The 7,560-nt window shown below is 42.3% G+C and overlaps 2 non-coding genes across 2 annotated transcripts; one reads left to right on the top strand and one right to left on the bottom strand.

Moving 5' to 3' along the window:
- Positions 1-2,297: 2,297 nt before the first annotated feature.
- On the top strand, positions 2,298-2,379 carry trnas-uga (transfer RNA serine (anticodon UGA)). Its single transcript has one exon. It is a non-coding gene; the product is annotated as a tRNA-Ser (tRNA).
- Positions 2,380-2,975: 596 nt separating this feature from the next.
- trnat-agu (transfer RNA threonine (anticodon AGU)) lies at positions 2,976-3,049 on the bottom strand. The gene has a single exon. It is a non-coding gene; the product is annotated as a tRNA-Thr (tRNA).
- Positions 3,050-7,560: the final 4,511 nt, after the last annotated feature.

Consider the following 7,560-nt stretch of genomic DNA (forward strand, 5'->3'; position numbering starts at 1 on the left):
GCATGAACTAGAAACCAGAGGGAAACACCTCATGGTTATCTTTTTGTACTATATGACTGTGAGGGAATGCCACCCAGACGATAAATCTCTGATCTTTGTACCAACACACGACACAATCACCTCAACATCACCATGGCACCAACCAGGTGTGGCGCCCAGGTGTGTGTGGGTGTTCAAACAAAGTGCATGTGTTTGTGAAAATGCACAAACTTCCTCTCAGTTATTACATATGTTTTAGTGACTGTCTTCCAATCTGGTCACTTACCACTAGGGAGATTACTGAACCAATAGCACGACTGTACTATCGAGCTCTTAAGATCCACAGTAACCTCCCAAAGTGGTCACACCATTGCTCTGCACTCACACGCTCCAACGCCTTGACTTTCCAGAATTACATACACAGCCACGCTATTACATACTATTTTCAGATTAAAAACAGCACTTCACCAACACTTGCTGCACTTCTACCGACACATAATATGAGACAAGTGCGCCTCACTAGGCCAGTCTCACAGGCACTCATCCCAGTCCCTGCATACAAAAACAACTATGGTCAGAAGTCCTTCTTTTCCCCATCACATTAGAACTTTACCATCTACCTCATATGTCAAAAATACATACAAACGACACCTTCTCCACACTTACACCTGCACTCATTAATTGTTCATGTGTTGTTCGCAGTATCTGTAATGTTTGTTTCTATTTGTCTGCATTTGCCTAGCTCATGCTAATGTCCTGTAAATGTGTTTGTCTGTATGTGTCATGACTGTGGTTTATGTTTCATGTTCCGCAGAACAAGAACCTGCTGGAAACCAGTTTTTAAACTGAGTCAGGCCCGTTGAACTGTAACTGAATGTTACTTTTAAACTTTCCTGTATAATAAATGAAATGAAATGAGAGAAATGAAGGGTTCACGGCGAAGAATGAGAACACTTTGACCTATCTCTCGTCACATTTGCGTGTTGAACTGGTCACCAGTGGCGATTCTAGGGTCTGTTGGGGCCATAGGCAAAGGTTCTTTTGGGGAGGTTTTCTACTGTCATTGCAAAATTAGCACATTTTGGGTTGCTGCTTTGGTTCACAGTTTGTCAGCCCCCTGGGGCCCCAAGCAGTTGCCTGCCTTGCCTGTTGACACGCAGCGTCCCTGCTGGTCGCCAGCCAATCACAGGGCTGACATGTAGAGACAGACAACCAGCCACACTCACATTCACACCTCCGGACAATTTAGAGTCACCAGTTAACATAACGAGCATGTCTTTGGACTGTGGGAGGAAGACGGAGTACCCGGAGAGAACCCACACATGCACGGGGAGAACATACAAACTCCACACAGAGAGGATCCTGACAGACGGAGTTCAAACCAGGAACCTCCTCACTGAGAGGGGACAGCACTAACCACTGCACCACCATGCAGCATAGTAAAGAATATTATTAAAGACAGCTGGACACTCGTTCATGTTTTCCTTGGACCAACATCTGTCCAATTCCACATCTGGGTGCTGAATATTTGGCAGCATGTTGCAACAGCGCTCTCTCTTTACGTTTCCATCTTATAGTTCTGACTTTTACTCTGAGTTACCTTTCTACAGAGCCCTGAAGACCCCAAAACTAAACCTAAAATCTTGTGTGCACAAGATATGGAATTGTGGGCACAACCTTATTCTTGAGCACCTTATTTAATATCTTGTGCACACTTGGTATTTATTTTAATTACTTTTTGGGCCTCCCTATCACATATTCCTCATACATACATTTTATTGAATCATTCTGGATATCGTCTAAATGTTTTAAGTTGAATAACGTAGGACTTATTAGCATTTCTATCCAGGCCTGGTGTCTTTGCTGAAGTATTCTGGGATTGTGAGATCATTGTCTGAACTCTTACCTGTCTCAGTGACTGGGTTTGGTACCAGTAAAGAGGTCAAACTTTGTTTAATTATGGCACAGTGTGGTAATATTCCTGCTGCAGGTCTACCAGCGTGTTTGGAGATAGTAGCCTACAAAGCATGCGCGATGAGAATTACAGTTCAAACGGGAGACACGCTTGATTTGAAAGAGCATGACTCCGTCTTCTTTCAGGTCGTTTTCGTCTTTTGTTTAGCTGTGTTGTGGTGCCGGTAGTGTGAACCGGTTTTAAATGAGTCGACAGCGCCATCATGTGGACGACCGCAGTCATAACTCATGGAAAGCTCGTGTTTGCTGTCCAAACTCGAAGCTTTCATTAGCGGCACCAAATCGGTAGATCTACGGTGACGTTTGTAATGAAATACAAAGATGACACGCTTACAGGACATCTGGCTGCGATGGCCGAGTGGTTAAGGCGTTGGACTTGAAATCCAATGGGATCTTCCCGCGCAGGTTCGAACCCTGCTCGCAGCGATACCTTTTCTCGCGAGATTTGATTTTAAACAATACATTTATCTATTTTCCGGCAACAACTGACGGAAACTTTGGCAGCTGACTTCATAGCGGACATATACATATGAATATTTTATTGAAATGTCATTATATTTCAAGTTAAATGTTACATTAATAAATGTGAGTTTACCAAAGGAAAATCGCACCGTTAAAAATTAAAGGCATTACTTCAGACAAACACAAAAAAGATATTAAAACTGTGAGTTTGTGCTCCAGAAGTTTTCATTTAAACCTAGTTCTAAATATAATATAGGCCCTATGTATGTTTAAAAATATATGTAGTGAGCATATAGTCTTGAATTTCTCCACTGGGGATCAATAAAGGATTATCGGTGTTTAATGCCAATGAAAAAAGAATGTGACTTTTGGTGCAAAACAATTAAGAGGGAAATATAAAAACATCAGAACTCCTGCTGACAGATAAATACGATACAAAAAATAGACTATTAGAAAATTCAATAAATGTACTTTTTGTTATTTGCTTTTGTTTCATATTACTTATGTCTGTTTTTTCCCATTTTAAAGAGAGAACAATAAAGCCGTCCTGCAGTTACAAAAGGCACCGCTGGGATTCGAACCCAGGATCTCCTGTTTACTAGACAGGCGCTTTAACCAACTAAGCCACGGCGCCACCTGCTGCACGCCTCCGGTATCTTCCTTTATAAACGGTGCCGATCACCGTTAATTAAACTGCCATCGATTAATCACGACTTCAGAAAAACAGTTTACACATTTAAAAACTTTAATCACAACTTTGTGTCCGACAGAAAACTTTTAATTCATTAATATCATAACACAGAATCCAAAAAGGGAGTTTATTTTTTACATCGGCTAACTCATGTTACTTCCGGGTAGGATTAATATTTGTTTATTATTTTGTATTAGCCTTTAGGTAAACCGTGTATTAACCCTTTACCTGCATGGTCAGTATTATAAACACAAAGTTTGATTATTTCTCTCCATTATAAACCTCCTTTCTCCTCCCGTTCCTGGCAGCTTATCTTTAAATATGTTTTTAGTCATATTGCATAACTTTTAAAAATCTGTCCTTACTCAACAAACTCTTCCCTGGAAATAAAAGCACATAGATCATTCCCGAGCTTCTGTATAAAAAACAGACTTTAGTTCTTATCATGAAACCCTCCAGTGACTAAATCACTTTCTTTAAATAACACACACATATTTTCTTCAGTGTGAAACTTTCATTTTCCATGAGTTACTTCCTGTTCTTAACCACACGAGCTTCCTGTGTTCGTACAGTCCAACCTGTTGACTCACCCTGATAAAACACTAATAATGAAATCCTGACTTCATCACCCTTATTCTTGTTTCTATTTATTTATTTACTCCTGTGTTGTTGTTGTTGTATTTTTTTTAATGTGCTCTTTCAATAAACGTACATCACAGAAAACAATCACTCTTTTGGACACGTGTGACTTCATAGCTTTAAAAATAAATATGTAATAATACAGTTTCATATATGGACAGTAAACTGAAACATGCTGTAGGATTCATCACCTGAGCTTAGTATTTAAAGACACTGGATGAAAAACTATGGTGGCTCGGAAGTGCAATCCAAAATTCCAAAGTGTGAAATACATTTGCAAAGCTTGAGAAAAATGTACATTTTGGTAAACATTTTTACATTTTATAAAACAAAATTACAAAAGCAAAACACTTTTACGAGTGTTTTGTAGAACCCACCTGAGATAGTTCACTCAGTCTTTCCGTCAAAACCAATAAACTCATTCAGTAGGCTCCATTCAGTCACGTCCGAGGTCACAATTGGTACATTCCTTTTTCTGTCAAGATTCTGTCGTTAGTACATTTGTTTGGGGACTGGTAAAAGTGTTTTGCATCTTGTAAATTTGTTTTTTAAAATGTAAATTTGTCTCAAGCTTTGCAAAAGTGTTTCACACTTAGTAATTTTGTTTTGCACTTCCCAGCCTCTGTAAAAAATCATCAAAACTCATATCAAAGTACAGTTTTCCTTTTAATATTTCCCCACATGCAAAAAAAATCCTGAAAAGTTCCTGAAATTTTAGCGCTGACGGACAAATATTTCACCCCGACTTTATTCGCTGACATTTCATGACTTTATATTTTGCAACCGGTGAGATCTTTGTGCACGAAATGAACATTATGTTCTTTTGGTTAATATCGTTCATTATGTTCAATTTAACATTAATTCAAAGTAGTGTGCTTAACTTCATGTCCTAACCTTCCATCTTCCAGAAGCTCCTTACTTTATTTAAAAATAAAAGCAAAGAGCAAGTAAGGTACTCTCAGCTTAAGACATTCAAAATAAAAGTTGTAAGGCTTTTATTTTGAATGTGAAATATTTGTTTTATATAAAGTGATTAATCATGATTAAAATCTGTAAACCTTTGACAGCTCTAATTTTAAGTCAACAAACTGTCATTAAAGCGTCAAACTATGTCGTGATGGCCCCACGCCGTCTGAGCAGGTTACTGGGGAGTCTTCAGGGTCAGTGTGCTGGAAACCTGAAATGTTGAGTAGTGATGTGTGATTAATGATGTCTGCTCGTGTTGGAATGTGTGTTTGCTGTATGTGAGGTGTCTGATGATTAAAGCTCAGAGTTTGTAAAGAATGAAGCTTCGTGTTGTGTCATCAGAGATGCCGTGACAGTAAAGCTGACACCACACATCCTGAGTCGTCTCTTGTTTGAGTCTCACTGAGAAACATCACCTTATTCACTTTCCTGTTTCACAGTCAGTTCAAGTACTGACTCAGAGTCTGAAACTATGGGAGGAACTTCATCCACCAGACCAGTCCTCCAGTCCTCAATGAGACTAGTCCTCCAGGAGACCAGTCCTCCAGGAGACTAGACCTCCAGGAGACCAGTCCTCCAGGAGACTAGTCCTCCAGGAGTATTAGAGTCATCCAGGAGACTAGTTTTCCTTCAAACACCAACTCATGCTGATACGGGCTTGGTTGATACTCTGAGTGCAAACTAAGTCCAAATAGAAAGCCGAACGCCTCCCGTAGACCCCTGAGTGCAGTCCAGAAACCTGAACCCCCGTCAGCAGGTGTGTCAGTAAAAGTCTTTAGTCATGTTACAGACGGACCTGAAGAAGACATCAGGTGAGTGACTCATCTTCACATCACAGAGTGACCCGCTCCTTCATCATCAGACACTCATCTTCTAATCATTATCATTATTGAGTCTGTGCAGCCGCCCCCGTCACAAACTGCACGCCACCTGAAATGTTTACAAATTCACCTCCATTCATTGACGCTCGCAAACTGTTGTGATGCAGAGCGACCCAGACCGGGCTGGCGGCGCCACTTTTTACCATCTTTTCTCCGTCACGAGGTCATAATCCTCCAGTAAAGGTAACGGTGGCGTACTGTTCAGTAAATAAAGCTTTGTGGCGTGCTGGACTGACTGAAAGACTCCTCGATTAAAGCCAACGAGTGACCAGCAGAGGTGAGCAGCACGACTCGCTGGCTGTCGGTACTTCAGGCTGAGAGCTTGACCATCGTACTGCAGCTAGTAAGAGAGCAAACTCCTGAAAGGAAAACAGACGGGACTAAAGAGCGACAGAGCTCCACGCTGTGGACTTTACTGAGCGCAGGAAGACCGTTTGAAAACCCTTTTTACCTCTGGGAGACCCCCAAACACTGAGTGACTTATAAAGCAGTGCGACTTATATTCCTGTTTTTACGGTTTATCCCGTGACCAGGGTGCGGGACCAAATGGATCTCCATGCTCATAATCAAACTCCTTTGTTCTCTTTGACGTTCTTCACCACTCCTTTGTTGATACAGTGAATGTGTTGAACTGCATGTAGAATTTATATGAATTATACAAACGTAATGAGTACTGGATTCCGTCGCTTCGTCCGCCATGACAGATGTTTGCTTCCTCTTTTTACGTCATGTGTTGCCTCCCTGTGTCCGCTGTAAGGGGGGCAGACTGTCCTGAGGAGAACTCAGGAGGTCACATGGTGAAACAGCTCGATGCGTAGAGAATGTGAAGAATAGCTGGGACTACTTCCTGCAGCTCCTTGAAACACCTGTTACTGTTCATCTGGTCCGGCCTGAGCCGGGAGCCGGGAGTGTTCAGAGAGTCGGAGTGTGACAGGAGGTCAAGTCTTTAAGAAACGTGCTCAGTGGGACGGGTGAGTTTCTGAATAAAGGAGCTCTGTGACACTCAGGTTTTCCTGCTCAGGGGAACAGGCGTGCTCTGTGCAGTGATGACACCGTGGGCTGCGTTCACACTCACTCTACAACCCGCAGCGTGTGCAGCTCTCTGTCTGTGTGTGGTGTTCTGCTTTACTGGAAGCCTGCACGGTTTGTGGAGCCTCACTGTGAACTGTGCACATGATGGAAGAATGTGCTCAGGGTTCAGGCCGGGCTCGCAGGGATTCAAGCTTCCTCAGAGAGCAGAGGAAGAGGACGGATCATTTATCATTTGTCACAGTGCTGTGAGGAGTGAGTCACTGCAGAGTGTGTTTAAAGATCAACATGGAGGAGCAAAGACACAGAGGGGAGGAGCCAGATGCAGACGGAGAGGGGGCACATGGTGCTGTCTACACTGAATTATTGCAAAGGGGGAAAAAAACTGAGGCAAACTAAAGGGGAAGACTACTGAGGTGCAATAAGTTCCAAGTAGGGTAAAGGAATTCCAAGTCCAACAGATGGCAAATAAAGGTGTAAAAACAGACACGGAGAACAACGCCAGGACTTACGACCACGTTTAAGTTCTCTAAAAATGCTGTGGTATACATGCCCGGCCAGTAGGTGGCGCTGTGACTTTGTAATGAAACAACACGTGATGTTCGCACAGACTCGTCCTTCTGCAGAGCGCTGCGGTGTAAACAAACAGAAATGGCAAAGCAGACGATGAGGTGGAGTTGTTACCTCAGACTGTAACAGACTGTGAATGTCGCCGCCCGTCTGTTCCTGCAGGGGGGCGCTGGAGTCCCATCGATGGCGGTCTCCATGCTGGAAATGCTGTCTCAGCTTAACTTTCAGTCAACCACCCCAGTCCATTTAAAAGGTTTATTTTCCATCACCTGTTGTCTTTGATAGTTTTAAGGATTTGTCTTTTGAGCATTTATGTCAGAGCATGCAGGCATTTTGTGCAAGAAGTATGCTGAGAGAATATCCCATATG

This window comes from Labrus mixtus, chromosome 23 (genome assembly GCF_963584025.1).
Source record: "Labrus mixtus chromosome 23, fLabMix1.1, whole genome shotgun sequence".
NCBI lineage: Eukaryota > Metazoa > Chordata > Actinopteri > Labriformes > Labridae > Labrus > Labrus mixtus.